The sequence below is a fragment of the Taudactylus pleione genome, unplaced genomic scaffold, assembly GCF_031769625.1.
Source record: "Taudactylus pleione unplaced genomic scaffold, aTauple2 ptg000016l, whole genome shotgun sequence".
In the NCBI taxonomy this organism is placed as follows: domain Eukaryota; kingdom Metazoa; phylum Chordata; class Amphibia; order Anura; family Myobatrachidae; genus Taudactylus; species Taudactylus pleione.
The window spans coordinates 5,035,032-5,055,000 of NW_028284418.1; the positions used below are offsets into that span (position 1 = coordinate 5,035,032).

The 19,969-nt window shown below is 45.6% G+C and overlaps 1 protein-coding gene across 5 annotated transcripts in view; it reads left to right on the forward strand.

Moving 5' to 3' along the window:
• Positions 1-19,969, forward strand: part of KCNJ16 (potassium inwardly rectifying channel subfamily J member 16) — a 272,982-nt gene that overhangs the window by 193,614 nt on the left and 59,399 nt on the right. The window contains exon 1 of one of the 5 annotated variants that reach the window (XM_088473039.1): positions 12,119-12,146. The exons of the other annotated variants lie outside the window; for them this stretch is intronic. The gene's annotated coding sequence lies outside the window, so the exon portion shown is untranslated. Of the gene's footprint in view, positions 1-12,118; positions 12,147-19,969 lie in introns of those variants that run through there. 5 annotated transcript variants of the gene reach the window in all.

Below are 19,969 nucleotides of genomic sequence, written 5' to 3' on the forward strand. Positions count from 1 at the left end.
CACCCGCGGGCCGCAGTGTCCCGCAGTGGGAGGGAAGTTGGGGGGAGTACACACTGCTGAGTAAGCAGAGAGAATAGATGCCATGCACATACGCACGGCATCTATTCACAGTGCGGGGAGGAAGCCTGTGGACAGCCCATTATCTCAGAGATACTGGGCATGCCCATTAGTGATGTAAATAAGGGTGTGACGCTAGGCCACGCCCATTTAGTGTTAGGCCACACCCCTTTTCTGAAGCGCGCCAAGCTATCATAGACAAATGTTGTGAGGTATGTATGTATAATGTGCTGCTGTGCTTACTGGACTTTTATAACTGCATGTTTCTGTGATACATTGGGGTTCATTTGCAAAGTCCATGCCCAGAACAATAGTTTATTTTGTATCTGAATAACTTGTGTAAACATGTCACACTATTTTGCGGTCATATGCTTTTATCTTTCATAAATGTGAAACATTTATCACTAATTTGACACCACACGTCGTGTCTAGAGAAGAACCAGTTTTCAAGGGAAGTGATGGGGTTTTTTCAGCCCATCCCCCAGGACATCCAAGTCCAAGTGATTTAATTAAGGCAAAGAGAAGGACAACCTGTTGCACATTCTCCAACAGAGAAACGCACCCATCCCCCACAGTATACGAGGTATGTCTACAAAATAACGAGACTGTGATTCCTCCTAGTAAACAAAGCAGTCAGAGCCGGCTCTAACTGCATACGTAGTAACCTTGAACTTGTCTGAACCTGCATGACAAGCAGCAACACTCTATGACGGTCAGTTGATTGTGAGTCGTTATTTTATTTGGTTGTTTTGTCTGTAGAGTGCTGAAAAAATGCTAAGTTTAAAAGTTGAACAATGTGTCAATTTGACATTTTTAGTAAAATGTTTTCGATATCAAGGGTGTAATTTTGCAAGAATGGGTTCCAGAAGGCACAACAGTTACCCAGCATTATTATAAGGAAGTTTTGAAAAAGCTGAGAGAGAGTCAGAAAGAAACGGCCGCTACTGTGGACAAATGGTTTCATTCTTCACCAGGACAATGCGCCCGCTCACACAGCACTTTCTGTGAAGCAGTTTTTGACCGACAATCACATTACTACACTTCAACATCCTCCATATTCGCCCGATTTAGCACCCTGCGACTTTTATTTTTTCCCAAAAGTTAAATCAGTGCTTAAATGGACACATTTTGAATCAGTTGATGCTGTAAAGAAGAAAACAGCAGATATGTTGAAACAACTAACAGAAATGTATCTGCTCCATAACTTCGACCAGTGGAAAACAAGACTACAGTGATGTATTAGTGCAAATGGGTAGTATATTGAAGGGGACAAACATTACATTTGTAATACCAATAAATAAAGATGAGTTTTTTAATCAGTCTCGTTATTTAATAGACATACCTCGTATGAAGCATACCTAGCAGCGAATCTCAGCATATTCAATTCAATAGGGATTTGCACATTTTTCACATGAACATTCTAAATAAAATACTGTATATAATGTAATATTGATAACAAAATCAAATAAAAATTATTCTTCACTGCCCTTGTCCTCAGCAGAAATCGAACCACAGGTGAACTCTATGTTAAGCATTCAACCATGCGACTAAGCTACCACCTATTCAGGTACTGCACACCAGGGCCGTAACTAGGGTGATGCTGCCAGTGCGCCCGCACAGAGCACACATGCTCTGTGGGCGGTACCGGCCGCCTCCACCCATGATCACCCCTTCCCTCTCACCTGCCGCGGCCGCCTGCTGCAATGTATAATAGTATGTATATTGTATAATCCTTCTATGCCGGGTGCACCACTACAAATACACATGACAGCGGGCAGCGCTGCAGTTGTCTGCCCCGTGTGGTCCGCTCCCTCCCCGTCTGTTGTAGCATCCGAGAATGTAACTGCAATGCCGCGCAGGAAAGAAGCAGGGAGCCGGCAGTGTCATACACTGCAGCACACACCCACCGCCAGCAGCAGCACCGCCAGGAGAATCCTAGTCAGGGGCTGATTGGGCCACCGGGCCAGTTCCCGCTGTGCCGGTCCATTTGATGGCCAGCGGCTGACCAGCCCTCCCTTTAATGACTCACCCTTCCCTGGGCATCCGCCCCCCGTCCCACTTCCGCGAGCCGAGATTAGCTCCGATCATGCAGCAAGTGCTGAGCTGCAGTGGGAGACTGCTCGTGGCTGCTTAGCAGCTGCCACAGCAGTCTCCTATGCCTGTGGGGGGGGAACGATCGCACTAATCGTGCCCCCTGGCTTTGCGCAGGGCTGAGGGGGTCATAGAAGGGTGATTAGGCCACGCCCCCTGTTACCCGGGCCCGCCACGGCTCTTGGTGTATGATGTATGCACACAGGCAGCTTTGCCATTGCGACCCTTGTAGATATGGTAATGCAGCAGGAGGTATCACGCCTCCTGTGCATTACTTGTCCGAGCTGCATCGGATAATCTGCGTAACATCGGCCGGCTGCGGTCACCCATGGGGTCCCGCAGCCGGTCACCACAGTTTAGAGGAAGAGGCCAGGAAATCTGTCAGCCGACAAAGATCCTGGCTTCTTCCCTCCCCCGCAACGGCGGCGACACGGCTCCGTTTCGGGAAACGGAGGGAATCGCCGCCCCCTCCCCGCCCACAAACAGCAGCAGACTGTCAATCACTGATGGTCTGCTGCCAGTCTGCGAGCGAGTTAGCAGAACCCATTCTGCACACTTGCAGAATGGGTCCTGTGCCTGCCTGCGCAGATTCCCAAACATCGGGAATCTGCGTTCAGCAGTTCATTAGCGTTCACTGCTGAATCTGGCCCTGACTGTGCGACATTGTCGCTCCAATGTTTTACCATGCTATACTTCTACAGTATGACTTTATAGCGTCTTCTTCCATGGGCAGCGGATCTGTTTACACTGTCCAGTATGTGATTGGCCTGCCTGTGAGGGTTTGCTATACTGTAGTGTCATCTCCATCCACTGCTATTGTATTCAGAACTGTACTGTAGTTTTAATCAGCTGAGCACTGGCTACCCAGGGGTGAAGCTCTGTCGCGTCGCAAGGTTTTGTTTTCAGCGGGCTTAACGCTGATTGGCTGAGAGAGCCGTCTGTCACGGTTCTCAGCCAATCAGCGTTAAGCCCATTGAAAACACTACAAAATAGGGAAAAGAAGATGGCGCTCGCCATCCCCCACCGCCGGCACCCCCTGCTGCTGACACCACCCGCGGCCGACACCGCCGGAAGCCCCACTGGGAGCATCCCCCGCTGCCGACACCACCGCTGCCAACACTCCAGCACTGCTGCCCAACATACTGAGGACACCGTCAGCGACCTCCACACTGCCGACACTCCCAGTGAGGACACCACCAGCACCCCTGCACTGCCGACCCAGTCAGCAAACCTGCACTGAGGACATCGCTGGCACCCCCGCTTCCAACACCGCCAGCACCCTACATTGAGAACACCCCTGCACTGCCGACACAGTCAGCAAACCTGCACTGAGGGCACCCCCGCACTGCCGACACAGCCAGCAAACCTGCACTAAAGACACCGCTGGCACCCTGCACTGCTGGCATCACCGGTACCCTTCACTGAGCACACTGCCGGTACCGCAGCACTGCCATTCCATGTACTGAGGACACCGTCAGCAACCCCGCTCTGCCGACACTGCTGTCACAGTAAGTGCACTATTGGTGTACCCAACCCAAACTGTATAACACACTGTGGGGGTCATTCAGACCCGGTCACAAGCACCGATGTGCTCACAACCGCGTCGATGGGCAGCCCTGCGCACGCGCAGCGGCCGCACTGCGCGTGTGCAAGCCCCGGAGCGAGAGAGAAACTCTCTCGCTCTGGAGCTCGCTACAGAAGGGGTGGCTGTCGATGTTGATCAACAGCTCGCCCCTTTATGTAAGTGGGCCGGGGGGGTGGTTTCCAAAGCGGAGGCGTTCCTTAAGGAACGCCTACCGTTTTGTGAGCGGCCGCACTGACATCAACAGTGATTTCAGTTGCGAGCTTCCTGCTCCATCAGAGCAGAAAGCTCCCTGGGGCTTGTGAGTGCCCAGACCCGACCCTAGGGTCTGGTCGCAAGCCCCGATGGTCGCGATAGTGATCACCATCGCGACCATCACCCTGGTCGCTAGCTAAGCTGTGGGTGGTAACCCACAGCTTAGCTTGCGACCAGGAGGCTGCACCAAAAAAAAAGAAGCGCCCGCCCTTATTCAGAGAGAGAGCGATCGCTTCATGCGACCGCCTCTGAATGAGGTCCTGTATCCGTGTTGGAAATGAGAAACTGAACTGCCACATGTTAGTGCCGCCCACTGTGTCACTTAGCTTAGTCAGCCAGATAGCTGGATGCAACCTTTTGGCCTTAACTAGATTAAGCAAATAATATTGTGAGGTGGTCAAAATTGATTGGAAATGACTGGAAATAAATGTTATTGAAGTTAATTATACTGTAGGAACAAAAACAGGCCAATTTTATGTGATTTTAGCTGTTTTTATGATTTTTTAAGAAAAAATCCAGATCCAAAACCAGATCACGAAAACAAAACATGGAGGTGAGGTTTTGGCAAAACCAATCCAGATCCAAAACCAGGGTAGATCCAGATCCAAAACCAAAACCAAAACACGGGGGTTGCCGAACATCTCTAATTATCACAGTGTGTGTGTGTATTGTGTTTATTTTAATATTTATTTTGCAGGTAAACTACAAGTACCACTTGTGGTTCTCCAAATATCAGTATGCAGATGAGGCTTGCTGGGACCTGTAGTTCTTTGCAAGAGACAATATTTACACTTCTATCTTTTACACCACATTTACACTATAAACCCGGGACCCACCGGCCATGGGTGCCAGGGATAGCCCCGGACTATTAGCCCAGGCCTGGGGTGACCTGGAGAGGGGGACCCCTTTATTTGGGTCTCCACCTCCCCAGGGATCCCCGGCCTGGGCTGACTAGCATTCGGGGGGTAATGCTTTGGCCTGGGAGACCCAGTGAAAGGGTTTCCCTGGCTGTGGCATTATCCCCCCACTAGAAAGAGTCCAGTGCTGTTTATGGAAAATACAGGGGACCCCTACTCGTTTTGTCCCCTGTATTCCCATAACCAGGACCGGATCAGAAAAGCCCTATGCTGGTACTTAAAATACAGGAGATTCCTACACATTTTGTCCTCTGTATTTTTAGAACCAGGACAGGCTTTACATAGCCCGGTGCTGGTTCTTAAAATACAAGGGCCCCCTACATATTTTGTCCCCTGTATTTTAAAAACCAGCACAGGCTCTACAGAGCCCGGGGCTCGTTATGCGTATTGGGAGGGGGGTGCACGTCATTTTATTTTATTTTTTTAAGTATTTTTATATGTACACAAAGAAACATGCACGGATCTTATGGATATGTGCATGTTTCTTTGTTAAGCTGGCCACACATCTAAAGATTATCTGTCCAACCAGCCAACTAGTTGATTGGTTGGAATGAAAATCTGGTAAGGAATACAATCAGCAATTTGCTCCCAAACGCTGGAAAATGGACCAAAACTGCTGTTTGAACAAATAGTTTAGATCAAACATTTAACAAACTTGTCTGAATGACCATTTTCATCTGTTTTCTGGTATTTAGGGGCAAATTGCTGATCATCATTTACTCTCATTCCTTACCAGATTTTAATTTCAACCAATCAACAAGTTGGCTGGTTGGATGTAAGTTGCTCTAGTGTGTGGCCAGCTTAACTCTGACCTGCTCAGGATAAACTCGCTATCCTGAAGCTGGTCTATTGTTTTGGGGATTTCTCAGGCAGTAACATTGCTTGAGTTCTATCTTGAGAATGCGAAAACATCTGGATGAGAGATGCTTTTTTGCGAGTTATAGTAAATCCCGAAAAATTAGAGTTTAGTGCTAAACTCGCAATTTTTACAAATTCGCAACCTATTACATTTGGCCCTATGTATCTACAGTATAGAGGATTTCTATCATGCTTTTATAGATTTTGTTTCTTTTTTGGGGGGGAGCCATTTTTCAACTTGCCTTGGGTGTCAAAAAACCTAATTACGCCTTTGTACTTGTGACTACCTGTCCATATCTTGAGATAGTTGCAACTTTGCATATACATGTAATTGAGTTTTTTTTTTTTTTAGTGAATGCAGGAATTAGTGAATGCATTTTATGATGCAATTGCAGCCAATATTACACCAGTTCCATTGTGTTTATTACCTATTGTATTATATTATTGTATTAGTCTGCTTTGTATTAAACTGTAATCCTATACTATAAACCTGATAGTGTAATTGCTTTTGTGAAATAACCCAATGCTGTAATTGTATATGCCTAAGTAATGTAGCCCTGTTTATGGTGATTAACTGTATAAATACCTTATTTGAATTACTGTAAGGTGTATGTGGGAAAAGCAAATATCTGCAGATAATGCAGGAGGTAACACTGATTCCTATTTATTTAAGATGGTGCCAATTGGTATTGTGCTCAATGTTGTCTTTTACATGTTATTTCTGAATTATTAGCCTGCACTGCAGCAATACATGCTCCCTGATTTTATATTCCTCTGCAAAATCAGCGACTTAAAGCAGGAAAACATCAATTTGTGAACATTACTCATGTATTCCTGACAGTATGCATCCTTACCCACTCTCTCATAGGGCAGTATCCAATTAGCAGCGGTCTGCAAAAAATGGGCATTTTTCAATGATTATCCCTGTTTTTTTATGATCCCCCCCCCCTACCCTATTATTTTGGTCGAAATAACAGGATATTTCTCCTGAAAACACAGGGACCTATGTGTTTTCGCCATTTAGGTGGTGAAAAAATGGCACTTATCGTAGATTATTTTTCGTGGCACATCAGGTAAGTGCCGGCGTCGGGCGGCACTTCGGGACTAATTGGATAGTCCCACCGCTATCTAAGTGGATAACCCCCATAGTGAGACAGAAATAATGGGGGGGCTTGATGACATTCTTCTCAGCGAATCACGTCATTGTTGACCACCTCCACACGATACCGCGATTCGTGGCTATGCACACAGTGACGAGTAGGGCCATAAAGACTTGATTTGTGCATCACTGGCCACCTGTATCTCCCCTCCAGGATCTCTGGGAGGTGAGTCGGTAAGTATGGCAGTATGATAGTACATCCATGACTAAGAAGACCATACACCATCAGTTCTTAATCTTACCTGCGGGTAGAGTAGCTCTGGGACAGTGTTAGGAAACAGTGCTGACCACCTGAAATAGAACTGACCAGTAAGAATTTTTACTAAGGTTCCTCAAATGAACACATGTAGTAACTTTTAGCCACAGATAAGTAATTACCAATTGTCAGTATAGTCTAAACTAGTCAACTAAAGGAAATATCTGAATGGTTAATATGGTTTAGTTTACCCAGCACCATCTGTTTTTAGCAATGCTATAAGCATGCTGGGAAATCAGACAGCAACTTAGAAATCCCCAAGTTTATTCAGGTAGGTGACTTCCATACAAGTCTTGCAGCTGTACCACTAAGGCATGCCACATGTATAAAACCTGAAATTCCAGCACTGCGGGCTGCAGTTATCTACGAGTCTTTTACTGAACAACAACATAAGAGAACTTTTTACCAGTTTAAAAAATCTGCATCTAGTCTTTGCCTTCTAAATGCGCTTAAGCTCGTATGACTGTCTAATTCTGTGCAGAAACTCAGAAGTGACAAAGTGCTGAAATAGGACATACAGTAATCGGGGTTTTGCATCCTTTACCTATGAGGTTCTTCCATTTTTTGTTATCTTTATTAAGTTGAAAAATTTATAACTGATGTAAAACCGTTTTTGTCCGTTCATCAACCTAACTTTTATATTTAGCAAAAAGAAAACTTTCCGTTACGAAGCTGTGTTATGTATAACATGATCTTGCTGTACTTCTTTAGTGTGAATATGATCCCTTCTTCTTTTTGCCAACTGATGAAATCACTTTATTCAGATACTGCAGCCAGTTCACTTAAACACAGGAAAAGTAGATGCAGATAATTCTACCGAGTGCAATAGCTCTATGTATGTGGCTTTTGATATTTCCATTCCACTGGAGCATTTCCAAGCCGGATAGTGTGGGTGCAGTGTGATAATATTTAGGTTATAAAACAATATCGCTACTGTACATAAAAGGGTATAGAGATACAGCTTATTTTGTACTTAGCTTGGCTATCTTGCTTTCGTGGCTTGCATGATATGTTACCATGTCGGGACTGGCTGCTCTACTGGTCAACAACAGTTCTGTAATCCACACAGAGATAACATGTTGAGTTGTTTAAATAAGTTTTTTAGAAGGCAGTGGAAAATAGCTTGTGTGACAATAGTGGAACGCAGACAGGTCCCTGTTTTCAATAGCAGATATAGATATCTTTGTAGGTGAAAAATGAGCCAAAATATGCAGACCTATTATGTATGGGTGCTAATTAGAGATATTATTAAGAACAGATTTCATAACACATGCACACACACCTAACAGAATAAACATTTCAATGTGTTTTGATACACTGCATAAAATGTTAATAAATTGTAAGTAAAGAATTTATGTAATGTAAATTGATATATGCATACCGGAGGGGGGGGAGGGAAGTGTAATAACCTATGGATCTGCACCGATTCATAGAGATGTGCCATTCAATAGCTGGCGAATTCGAGGTTGAGAAGCCATGCTACCAGTGATGTTTAAACCTCACACATCACCACTGGCTTGACCTGTTCCAGCACGTCTTTGTAGATTTTTAGAAAAAATATCACCTCCATTCCAGAATGTCAGCACTAGCGCTAAAAGCCTAGACTGGTAGCGTCAAAAGTGTGGGGACAAACAGTATGGGGTCTCCCGAAAAAGCAGCTAGGCATGGATTTACATGGCGAGCTGCACAATCAGAGCTGATAAAAGATGGGATAGGTGGTTGGAGCCACCTGATTTGTCTTACTGTATAAACAGTATTAGTTGTAAATATACGTGAATAACTTGCTATAGATTTCTTGTTATGAAAGCTAGAAATCCATCATATCTAATAAGAATTATTCTCTACTGGGTCAGAGGAGAAAAGTTGTATTGTGCCAGTATGTAGACTTGTAGACTGGTCAGGATAGATGGTATAGGGCCAGTGGATCTTGCATATACTGTATACAATTTTATGCATTCTATTTTGATGTGGTCAACATTTTTTTGCTACCATTTAATTTATGATTTACAAATGATCCATATCGTTATTTGTTTCTCTTAGCCGCATTCAGTCAGCGCTGGGCATAGTCTCCCATCTTTTGGTCTCTTCCGCGGCTGCCGGAACTCTTGACATGGCGTCTGTCTTTTTCTCTCTCCTCTGCTGAACTGGCTTTTCCATCCAGTGGCGTCTGACGTCAATGAGTCAATCGAGAGTCACTGCAGCCGATTCCTTTCAAACTGTTGATGCTGTTTATTGGCCACCAGTCTGCGGGCAGCACTTAGCTCGTGACTGGCACCTAAGGTTACCCACTGCTGCATTTTGACCGCCGCTGGGAACAGACACACTGTCCCAGCGCCGGCCACTGATGTGTCCCATTAGGGACACATCTCCCCCTATTGCCGCTGCTGCTTTTCTGGCGCTGGGACACCATGCCCGCTCCCAGAGCCAGCTGCCTCTGTATCCCTATTTGCACACCTCCTCGCACCCTGATCTCTCATTCCACCATTCACTGCATAGCACATTGTGGGCCAGCGGCATCAGGGTCACCTTTTTCCACCTTGTACTATTCTCTTATTTTCCAATTACACAACAACTATGAAGATTCTACATAAATAATGCTGGGTACACACTACACAAGCAGTGAGGGGGATACGGAGACCCGGAGACGCCTCTGTCACAGCTACGTTTTTTTTTTAATAGTAATGTTTTCCTTTAGGATTTTCTACAAAATACAGTATGGCTATAACATCAGGTGCGGGATGCAGCAAGGTGAGAAATGCTGTCAAACCCCAAAAATGCGGGTTTGACCGCATTTCTCATATGCACCAAACCCCGGAATGCGATGCACTCCGGTGGTTGGTTGCGGTGGGTAACGCCATCTTCCTGATGGCATTACCTATACAAACCTATGAGCTTCTCTCCTTAGAGTGCTGTAAGAGGGATCCAATCGGATCCTTCTCAGCACTCCTGCGGCATGGGCAGAAGGACGCCGGAAGGGCTTCTGAGTCATAGACCCGGAAGTCCCTCCATCGCAAAGGGCCGCTCTTACCGAGAGAGCGGCCATCTGCAGTGATCGTCATGCATACAGGCGTTAACAACACCGGGAGGCATGCAAAGGGTGGCAGAATTCATTGCATCCCGAGTGCGAAGTGTCATGCATCCTGTGCCTGGACAATTTAATCTACACTCCATGTACCTATTGTATCTAGGAATAGACACTGGTTTCTGTGCCACTACAGTTTGTCCATGATTTGCAACTGGCAGACTGGTGTCATTGTTCAAAAGTAATTTGTTGCAGCCTTGTGTTTACCAAGCACTGTGGGAAGCCCCTTTGGTTTACCTGCATTGTCCCTTTGTGTTATTTATACAGGTGATTAAACAGCATAATGCTTGTATAATAGTTCTCAATATCAAGGTAATAACTGGGGTTTAGTAGAGTGTAGATAAAATTTCAAAGTATTTTCTATGGTGTCTGCATAAGATACAGTAGGCTCCCAGCGGGCTTCAGCAGCTGTTTTTTTCTTCTGTAAAACCCAAAGGTATAAAAAAAATAAAAACTAAACACATATCTAATTAACAAATATTGATTCAATTTAATAAATGCTACTTAGCACATACTGTAAATAAGGTTTACCCTCTGTAATGCTAATACTTTAATATGCTAATGCTAAACTAACTTAATGTAACACTTTTTTTTAACCTACGTCTCTACCTAGATCTCCAGTTACTTAAGGTGGGTACACAATGGATGATTTGTACCAGGAAGACATATTGTACCACGGGTACATATCAGACTGATGTTATGAACGATGGAACGAGTACTGGCTCCATCCTTCAATAACATTATTGGGGCCGCAAGCGATATCGTCAGGTTTGATGTGCAGCACATCAAACCTGACACCGTCACACGTGTCACCGCAGGAGCGCACATATCGTGCCTACACACTGCATGCATGATATGCACGATATGTTGTTACGATTTGGCCAAATCAGCCAAATCGTAACAACATCATCCCTATGTGTACCCGACATTAGAATCAACTCAATAATAATGGTGCATACACACGATCAGATTTTTCCTTCAGATATGAACGATAACGATTTAAAAATCGTTCAGTCGTTCATATCTGAAGGAAAATCGTTCATATCTGACATGCCTGAACGATGGACGATCAACGATGCGCGTTCCCGTTTGTCAGATAACGATATCTGACATCTGATGGGTTTGCAGTCAGACTTGGACGATTCCATTCATTTTAATGCAGTCAAAAATCGTTCAAATCGTTCAAATCGTTCAAAACTTTGGTAAAATCGTTCAAATCGTTCAATCGTTCAGTCGTTCATCTGACAAATCTGACAAGTCTGACAAATCTGACCGTGTGTACGCTCCATAACCCTTTGCTAACTAGCTATAACGGTAACAAGCTAATATCCCCACAGACATCTACAGAAAGAAAGAAAAAGCCAGACTACGCCGTCAGTTCTAGTAACCTTAATAGGATCATAGAAAATAGATAATAGAAAACAAATTATTCTTTTTGCACAGGTAAAACAACGTGGGCCTGGAACTTTGCAGCTAGACAACCATGTTCTGTTGCAAGGGGTCCAAATACTGTACATTATTGTTTTGCATGCAGGAAAGATACTGGCTGCTGTTGCATGATATGGATTTAATGATCTACAATAAAAAGGTAGACAGTGTCTAGGTAGACACCAACTGGTAGACAGGCAGTAGTTCAACAGGTACAAAATGTTGACATCGTTAAACTGTCGACACACAAAATGTCGACATGGATGAAGATTGTCAGGAACGAAGGGTCGACATGGCCAAAATGCCCACACAAAAATGGTCGACACCATTTGTTTTCTAAACCTAGTCAGGCTATTGCACCAGGGGAAGGCTAATACTAGCATATGCTTATTATCGCAGCCACAACTCTGCTAACAGATGCAAGAGCAGACGCAGCAGCATCCACCTCTGTCAGGACCAATGTGAGCATTACACATAAGTAATTACAAGCAAAGTTTCCTATGTTATTGATAATGTGCATGTGACAATACAATGTATTATAGACGTGTCTTTGTACATGTCACTTTAAGTATGTCCATTAACCCATTCACATGTTTTTAAGTGTATTTATTTTATATACAGTTTGGGATGCAACTGCATTATTAATGAACGTGTGAAAGGACTCTCAGAAGTGCAAGTGATCACTCCACAGTAACAGTACTGCGGGTAGCCTCAAGGTGGTTAAACTACCCTCATAGAGGCTGATGCAGAGTTGAACCGAGTTAAACACAAGTCGACCATAATTGCGCCCGCATTGCAGTCATGGAGAAAAATATGTATATGCATCTGTGTGTGGAGTTATACAGATATATGCAACTGCACCGTGCCTATCCATATGCTTTATATAAGTCAGCATTATTAGTGTGCACTTGCAGCAGCCCTAGCCTTAGTGGAAGACATCTGTCTGAAAACAGGAGTGCATACGCACACCTCTACATAGCCCGCAATTTTTTTGGTACTCGCTCAACAATAAATTTAGCCTACATGCAAACGTCCTGTTACCACCCAGTTACGCCCCTTTCAGCCACAAGTGAGACGTGACTGAATTGCATAAAACTTAGCATCATCCATAGTAGCGTGCACTCGGCTCCCGAGCATGTGTACTGTGGAAACCATTACCATAACTGGGAGTGTGCAAGTGTTGCCATCACTCAGGGTGCAGGGCTCTGGGGGTGGCACCATTGCTGCTGCATGATTGCAGGATGCAGCCAATAGCTCTGCTGCAGAGCTTCCCAGAGCGTCCTTTTTCGGTCACGCACCCTGCAGCCTATACAGCCGCACAGACTGTCCTAAGGACGCTCAGGGCAGTGCTGTACTTCCTTCTGCCCGCGGCCCCTCTCACCATGATGACATGATGTTTAGGGGCAGGGTCTGAACAGGGGTGCAAAAATTGCCCTGTTCCGCCATTGGTGAAAACACACAAATCCTGTCCTTAAAACTGACTTGCGTTCATCTCTGAATCTGCTCTTTAAACTGTCTAAACTGTTTATGCTACATGGAGAATTTGAGCAATCTTGTGTCAATTTAATTGTTGACTGTGGTGTACTGTATGTCGTTCAGAAAGCTTAAGGTGTACATTCACTAGGCGATTTTAATAAGCGATTGAACGATTAAGGCATCGTAATTGTTCAATCGCTCATTAATCGTGCACCACAATGTCGGAAACGACCAGCGACGCACGCTCGCGCTGGTCGTTTCCGACATCAATCATCGCCTGAACATACCGGTCAATCTGCCGATAACGACAGATTGGCCATGTTCGGGGATGAGGGAGGGTCCCTGCACTCAACTATTATTATTATTATTGGCTATATATAGAGAAAAATAGCTCTTGCCAAAAATACGGTAGTGTGTAGAGGTAAACGCCAGAAAAATTAAAATAAAGCTACTCCATTACAGACATATCAAGAAGGCAGCTGCTGCTCTTTGTGTGACATGCATTTATACAAAGAGTGAGCGTACCCTCTGATCATCAAAGGGTGTGAATAAGTTTACAGGGCATCTGCTTTTGTGACGTAGATAGAGGTGAACTCTGTTGAATCAGCGCAGGGATCTCCTAAATCACTGACCCAATGAGAGGACCCAAACTATTTTTGTATAGCAACCAACATAACTATTACATGATACTTTGATACATTAGACCAACCTTTCTACATTTTTTTCAATACCATCTATTGATCCGCTCTAATTGGTATATAAATTGTTTTTGTGGCTATAGGTTGATATTGTTTAGCAGACATACCAATTACCTGTACTACTAAACCTATACCACAGTATGTTCAGCGGAACCATTTATTGTACCATTGTTGGATGCTATCACTATATTTTGAAAAACTGTATATAAATATGTTGGAGATAAGTAGTGAGTGCTAAAGAGACTACATATTGGTCTATTAGAAGACTATACTAGGTAACTCTATTTAAGCAATTACCAGGTACTATCAGAGCCGGATTTAGACCTCATGGGGCCCTAGGCAAGATACTAGTTTGGGGCCCCCTCCCTCAAACAATCCATAGCACTATGGGCCATATAAAATTAGCCCCGAACACTGTTCGAGCGCTAATTGATCCCTGCGATCTGCGAAAAATGGTGGATTTGATTATCCCCGATTTTCGACAATATTTTTTTTCTCCCTATCCTATTATTTTGGGCGAAATAATAGGATAGTTTTCCCGTTAACACATAGGAGCCGCGATAAGCTTGTGAACCTGTGTGTTCTCGCCATTTTTTGGGCGAAAAAAGGGCACTTATCGTGGATTATTTTTTATTTTGGTTTTGGATCTGGATCTTTCTTCATGTTTTGGATCTGGATTGGTTTTGTCAAAACCACCCTTCGGTGTTTTGCGTTCTGGGTTTTGTGTTTTGGATCTGTATTTTTTTTAAAAAAAGCATAAAAACAGCTAAAATCACAGAATGTGTTGATTTTTCTGCTCCTATGCTATTATTAACCTCAAAAACCTTAATTTCCACTCATTTCCAGTCTATTCTGAACACCTCACACCTCACAATAGTGTTTTTATGTCCAAAAGGTTGCACCGAGGTAGCTGGATGACTATGCTAAGCGACACGAGTGGGCGGCACAAACACGTGGCCCATCTAGGAGTGACACTGCAGTGGCAGACAGGATGGCAGTTTGAAAAACTAGGCCCAAAACAGTACATAATTCAAAGAAAAAAAAGAGGTGCAAGATGGAATTGTCCTTGGGCCCTCCCACCCACCCTTATGTTGTATAAACAGGACATGCACACTTTAACAGACCAATCATTTCAGCCCCAGGATCTGCCACACGACTGTGGCTGAAATGATTGGTTCGTTTGGGCCCCCAAAAAACAAGCTGGCAATTAATCTGTCCCTGCACAAACTGGCTCTAAGGAGGCAAGATGTCGTCCTCATCCTCATCCACCGATTCCTCACCCTCTTCAGTGTTGTGTACATCCTCATCCTCACAGAGTATTAACTCGTCCCCGCTGGAATCCACCACCACAGGTCCCTCTGTACGTTCTGGAGGCTGGTCTCCCTGGAAGAGTTGATAATTCATTTTTATGAACATCATCTTCTCCACATTTTGTGGAAGCAACCTCCTACGCCTTTCGCTGACAAGGTTCCCGGCTGCACTAAACATTCTTTCGGAGTACACACTGGAGGGGGGGCAACTCAGGTAAAATAGAGCCAGTTTGTACAGGGGCCTCCAAATTGCCTCTTTTTCCTGCCAGTACAGGTACGGACTGTCTGACATGCCTACTTGGATGCTGTCACCGATGTAATCCTCCACCATTCTGTCAATGGTGACAGTATCATATGCAGTGACAGTAGACATGTCAGAAATTGTTGCCAGGTCCTTCAGTCCGGACCAGATGTCCAAACTTGGTCATGCCTGCCCTGCATCACCGCCAGTGGGTTGCTTAGGATACCTAAGTTTTTTCCTGGCAGCCCCAGTTGCGGTAGAAAATGAAGAAGGAGCTGTTGACGTGTCACGTTCTGCTTCAGCTGACAGTGTTTTCACCAGCAGGTCTTTGCACCTCTGCAGGCTTGTGTCGGCCGGAAAGAGAGACACCACATAGGCTTTAAACCTAGGATCGAGCACGGTGGCCAAAATGTAGTGGTCTGATTTTAACAGATTGACCACCCTGGAATCCTGGCAAAGCGAAAGAAGGGCTTCATCCACAAGTCCCACATGCCGAGCGGAATCGCTCTGTCTTAGCTCCTCCTTAATTTTCTCCAGCTGGTTCTGCAAAAGCCTGATGAGGGGAATGACCTGACTCAAGCTGGCAGTGTCTGAACTGACTTCACGTGTGGCAAGTTCGAAGGGCTGGAGAAATTTGCACAATACGGAAATCATTCTCCACTGTGCTTGAGTCAGGTGCATACCCCCTCCTTTGCCTATGTCATAGGTGGATGTATAGGCTTGAATGGCCTTTTGCTGCTCCTCCATCCTCTGAAGCATATAGAGGGTTGAGTTCCACCGCGTCACAACCTCTTGCTTCAGGTGATGGTGGGGCAGGTTCAAGTGTTTGCTGGTGCTCCAGTCTTCGGCACGCAGTCGCTGAATGGCGAAAGTGGCCAGAAATTTTTCGGACCACCCAGAGCGTCTCCTGCACGTCCCTGTCGCTTTTCAGAAAATTCTGCACCACCAAGTTTATTGTGTGAGCAAAACATGAGATGTGCTGGAATTTGCCCAGATGTAATGCCCGCACAATATTGGTGGTGTTGTCAGGTATCACAAATCCCCAGGACAGTCTAAGTGGGGTAAGCCACTGGGCGATGATTTCCCTCAGTTTCTCTAAGAGGTTGTCGGCGGTGTGCCTCTTACTGACACCGGTGATACACAGCGTAGCCTGCCTTGGAACGTGCTGGCGTTTCTGAGATGCTGCTACTGGTGATGCTGCTGCTGCTGCTGTTGCTGCGTAAGGTGATACATCTACCCAGTGGGCTGCCACAGTCATATAGTCCTTAGTCTGCCCTGTTCCACTTGTCCACATGTCCGTGGTTAAGTGGACATTGGGTACAATGGCATTTTTCAGGACACTGAGGACACTTTTTCTGACGTTTCTGTACAGTCTCGGTATCGCCTGCCTAGTGAAGTGGAATCTAGACGGGATTTGGAACCGGGGACACACTACCTCCATCAATTGTCTAAATCCCACTGCACTAATGGAGGATACCGGACGCACGTCTAACACCAACATAGCAGTCAAGGCCTCAGTTATACGTTTTGCTTCAGGATGACTGCTATCGTACTTAAAGGACTGTTGGAGGGTCAACTGTTTAGTAAAAGTAGTGGTGTTCCTACTTCCTCTCTGGGATGATGAACGACTCCCAGCAACAGCAGCAGCGGCAGCAGGAGGCGTAGCAATGCAGGATATTCCGGAGGAATCCCGGATAGGAGAGTCAGTCATGCCAGTGACATGGCCTGCAGGACTACTTCCGATCCTGACTAAGGAGGAAATTGACGAGGAGGGAGTTGACGGTGTGGTTTGCAGGCGCTTGGATACAACAGGACAACGGGATTTAGGTGTCCCTGGACTGCTTACGGTCTTAGCAAAAGTTTCTGAACTTGACAGTAACTTTTTATGAATGCGCTGCAGGTGCCGTATAAGGGAGGATGTTCCTAGGTGGTTAACGTCCCTACCCCTACTTATTCCACCTTTACATATGGTACATATGGAAAGACAGTCGTTGTCCGGATTTGGATAGAAATATTGCCAGACCAAAGAGGTGGAATGTTTGGTCTTCTGCCCAGGCATGACCGTGATGGGCTTTTTCATCCCACGGACAACAACTGTCTCCCCCGGAGCCTGATTTAAACAAACCACATCACCATCAGAATCCTCCTCGCCAACTTCCTCCTCAGCGCCAGCTACACCAGTATCCTCATCCTGTTGTACTTCAACAGTGACATCTTCAATTTGCATATCAGCAAGTGGACTGTGGGTGCTCCTTTCAGCACTTGCAGGGGGCGTGCAAATGGTGGAAAGAGCCACCTCTTCCCGTCTAGTGCTGGGAAGGTCAGGCATCGCAACCGCCACCACACTTGGAGTCTCCTTGGGGATTTGTGATATCTTCTTAGAACGCACAGTTCTTCGCTGTGCTTTTGCCAGCTTAACTCGTTTGATTTTTTTAGTGGGAGGAGGGCTTCCATCGTCATGTGAAGCTGAACCACTAGTCATGAACATAGGGAAAGACCTTAGCCATTCCTTGCCACTCCGTGTCGTAAATGGCATATTGGCAAGTTTACGTTTCTCTTCAGATGATTTAAAAAAGTTTGGTCCTCCATTTATGTTATATTGATATATACGTGCGGCTAAGGCACACACAAACATAGAAAATATTTTTTTATTTTTGTTGGAGACTAGTGCACTTTGTGGGTTACACCACCCTTTAAGAAATGAGCCAGCCAGCCCTTTACTTATGGGACACAGGCGCACGCTTGGCTCTGCTCCTTTGTTGATGCACGTGCAGCCACAGTGCACACAATTCACAAACACAGAAAATATTTTTTTATTTTGTTTGGAGTGTACTTTGGGGGTTACAGCACCCTTTAACGGACAAGCCAGCCGGCCCTTTACTTATGACACAGGCGCCCGCTTGGCACTACTTTGTTGATGCACGTGCGGCTACTGCGCACACAATTCACAAACACAGAAAATATTTTTTTATTTTGTTTGGAGTGTACTTTAGGGGATACAGCACCCTTTAGTGGACAATCCAGCCGGCCCTTTTTTTATGGGACACAGGCGCACGCTTGGCACTACTTTGTTGATGCACGTGCGGCTACTGCGCACGCAATTCACAAACAGAAAAAAAATTATTTTTTTATTTTGTTTGGAGTGCCCTTTGGGGGTTACAGCACCCTTTAGCAATCAATCCATCCGGCCCTTTATTTATGGGACACAGGCGCACGCTTGGCACTACTTTGTTGATGCACGTGCGGCTACTGCGCACACAATTAACAAACACAGAAAATATTTTTTTATTTGGTTTGGAGTGTACTTTGGGGGTTACAGCACCCTTTAACGGTCAAGCCAGCCGGCCCTTTACTTATGACACAGGCGCACGCTTGGCACTACTTTGTTGATGCACGTGCGGCTACTGCGCACACAATTCACAAACACAGAAAATATTTTTTTATTTGGTTTGGAGTGTACTTTGGGGGTTACAGCACCCTTTAACGGTCAAGCCAGCCGGCCCTTTACTTATGACACAGGCGCACGCTTGGCACTACTTTGTTGATGCACGTGCGGCTACTGCGCACACTATTCACAAACACAGAAAATATTTTTTTATTTGGTTTGGAGTGTACTTTGGGGGTTACAGCACCCTTTAACGGTCAAGCCAGCCGGCCCTTTACTTATGACACAGGCGCACGCTTGGCACTACTTTGTTGATGCACGTGCGGCTACTGCGCACACAATTCTCAAACACAGAAAATATTTTTTTATTTGGTTTGGAGTGTACTTTAGGGGTTACAGCACCCTTTAACGGTCAAGCCAGCCGGCCCTTTATTTATGACACAGGCGCACGCTTGGCACTACTTTGTTGATGCACGTGCGGCTACTGCGCACACAATTCACAAACACAGAAAATATTTTTTTATTTGGTTTGGAGTGTACTTTGGGGGTTACAGCACCCTTTAACGGTCAAGCCAGCCGGCCCTTTACTTATGACACAGGCGCACGCTTGGCACTACTTTGTTGATGCACGTGCGGCTACTGCGCACACAATTCACAAACACAGAAAAAATATTTTTTTTTTTAGCACTTGGGGGGAGCACCCCTGACGGACAGAGCACCCCCTGGACAACACTACAGCACCCCTTTAGGACTGGGACACTGCACAGGACTTTGGAGTGGCCACAGCCCCTATGGACAACTGACTGCACAACACAGTCCAGCCAGCCCCTATGGACTTTGAAGTAGTGGACACAGCCCCTATGGACAACAGCAGCACAACACAGCCAGCCCCTATGGACTTTGAAGTAGTGGACACAGCCCCTATGGACAACAGCAGCACAGCACAGCACAACACTACTCTGCACTACACTACACAGCCCAGCCAGCCCTAACTCCCACCCTCCCTCTTCACTGTCCACAGCCGAGTGAGAAAATGGCGCCGACGCGGGTATCTTATATAGGATCCAACACCCGCGAGACCCGGAAGGCGGGATGATGACGTTTTGCCTCGATTTCAGATCCGAGTCAGGCGGGAAAAGTCGAGCCTGACTCGGATCGGCCTCGGATCGGGGAG